The sequence below is a fragment of the Triturus cristatus genome, chromosome 4_1 (assembly GCF_964204655.1).
Source record: "Triturus cristatus chromosome 4_1, aTriCri1.1, whole genome shotgun sequence".
In the NCBI taxonomy this organism is placed as follows: Eukaryota; Metazoa; Chordata; class Amphibia; order Caudata; family Salamandridae; genus Triturus; species Triturus cristatus.
The window spans coordinates 136,978,204-136,980,703 of NC_140585.1; the positions used below are offsets into that span (position 1 = coordinate 136,978,204).

The 2,500-nt window shown below is 40.2% G+C and overlaps 2 non-coding genes across 2 annotated transcripts; both read right to left on the reverse strand.

Annotated features, from left to right (window-relative positions):
* Positions 1-1,286: 1,286 nt before the first annotated feature.
* TRNAR-UCG (transfer RNA arginine (anticodon UCG)) lies at positions 1,287-1,359 on the reverse strand. The gene has a single exon. It is a non-coding gene; the product is annotated as a tRNA-Arg (tRNA).
* A 647-nt stretch (positions 1,360-2,006) lies between these two features.
* TRNAR-CCU (transfer RNA arginine (anticodon CCU)) lies at positions 2,007-2,079 on the reverse strand. Its single transcript has one exon. It is a non-coding gene; the product is annotated as a tRNA-Arg (tRNA).
* Between the last annotated feature and the right edge of the window lie 421 nt (positions 2,080-2,500).

Genomic DNA, 2,500 nt, shown 5'->3' on the forward strand with positions numbered 1-2,500 from the left:
ACATAGCTCTGGAAGTTTCCAGACGTGGAGTGAAACTGTTTTGAAAGTAGGACAAATTGCTCCTTCCTGCATATGCTAATTTTTCACACTCACATAGGTTGTATACTTTTTATGAATCCTGGCTTGACCTATTCAAGTAGCTGAAAGCCTGTCACCACCTCTAGAAACAAGATTCACACCAATCCAATTCAAATCATTTTTTCCAAAGGAATATGTTCTGGCCGGTCGAAAATGCATCTCACAAAAATAGGCATTTAAAAATATACTTTGCAGTTTCAGAACACTAACATGACTGTGAAGTGTACACAAGTAAAATGGGACCGTTTCAAAGTAACTAATCCCTCATAAACTTCTGAGAGGAAGCATGTAATAAATCTACCTAATTTTCTGGAAAAGATAGAGGGAGGATTTTCGTTATCACCTCAGATGGGACAGGAACCCACAATCTCTGGCTTAGGAGGCCAGTGCCTTATCCATTAGGCCACTGAGGCACACATGCATAGCTCTTTTCTAGAGGCATTATTTAAATGTATTCTATGGTCAGACACCGGTGTGTGCACACAGGGCATTTCTCACTTCTCTCTATAAGTAAACTTCCCATTTTCATCCTCTTCCATCCCCGACTTTAACGCTCTCTTCTATGCTTTAATGGAGACATTGCAATTTTAGCAAGTGGAGAGAAATTGGAGAACCACTTTCGACTCCACACTTCTTCTTCACTTACTTCTTTTCTCAATATACTGGGCTTAGAAAATGGTATCAAGCCATCCTTATCATCAGTAGGACACGGAAAGAGGCACCAAGTCTCCTAACCAAGTTCAACCACACTCTGCAACTTAACCATTGCACTACAAATTAGGCAACGGGGGCATCAGCAAAGGCAGCCAATGTGCCGATCCTTTATACATTTTGTGGAGTACTTTTCTTACTCGGAGGCAAAATCAGCACTTTAACTGCCCAAATCATACAGATTTTACACATGTAGCACTCTATGCACACATAGGCACACACCTTGCAGTTCTTCTACACACACTTAAGCTAAAAACCCATTCTGTCACGTCAAAATTCTGCAAACCTATTACATATTCAGTGCGTCGGCATAGAAGCACTTTTTAATGCCACTAAAATGCACAAGTAGTTAGACTGAAGATGCAACCTGAATGAGTTTACAGTATGTACTCCACTTTATTAATGATTAGTACTGAGAAAGTGAGGACTACAAGAGTATTGGAAAAGATTTTTTCCACTCTGAATGAAAAGCAGATTGTGTGACCATTGGCCAAAAACGACCACGAAGGGACTCTAACCCTCAATCTTCTGATCCGAAGTCAGACGCCTTATCCATTAGGCCACGCGGTCATCCGTCCACCTGAGATGATTTTTATCATGTAGGTGGTATGCATGGATGGAGAACATATTATTGAAAGGTATTCAGGTTTACATCCCATAGTGTTCTTTCAGCTCTTTTCGCTGGAAGCACTTTTTGGGAATCTATATATTGAGTATTTTATGAGTACGATATGCTTTTGTTTTCCTTTTTGCATACAAACCTCTTTCCTCATGAGTTTAAAGCTCATTTGTATTCTCTACATAGCTCTGGAAGTTTCCAGACGTGGAGTGAAACTGTTTTGAAAGTAGGACAAATTGCTCCTTCCTGCATATGCTAATTTTTCACACTCACATAGGTTGTATAAGTTTTATGAATCCTGGCTTGACCTATTCAAGTAGCTGAAAGCCTGTCACCACCTCTAGAAACAAGATTCACACCAATCCAATTCAAATCATTTTTTCCAAAGGAATTTGTTCTGGCCAGTCGAAAATGCATCTCACAAAAATAGGCATTTAAAAATATACTTTGAAGTTTCAGAACACTAACATGTCTGTGAAGTGTACACAAGTAAAATGGGACTGTTTCAAAGTAACTAATCCCTCATAAACTTCTGAGAGGAAGCATGTAATAAATCTACCTAATTTTCTGGAAAAGATAGAGGGAGGAGTTTTGTTATCACCTCAGATGGGACTCGAACCCACAATCTCTGGCTTAGGAGGCCAGTGCCTTATCCATTAGGCCACTGAGGCACACATGCACAGCTCTTTTCTAGAGACATTATTTAAATGTATTCTATGGTCAGACACCGGTGTGTGCACACAGGGCATTTCTCACTTCTCTCTATAAGTAAACTTCCCATTTTCATCCTCTTCCATCCCCGACTTTAACGCTCTCTTCTATGCTATAATGGAGACTTTGCAATTGTAGCAAGTGGAGAGAAATTGGAGAACCACTTTCGACTCCACACTTCTTCTTGATTTACTTCTTTTCTCAATATACTGGGCTTAGAAAATGGTATCAAGCCATCCTTATCATCAGCAGGACACGGAAAGAGGCACCAAGTCTCCTAACCAAGTTCAACCACACTCTGCAACTTAACCATTGCACTACAAATTAGGCAACGGGGGCATCAGCAAAGGCAGCCAATGTGCCGATCCTTTATACATTTTT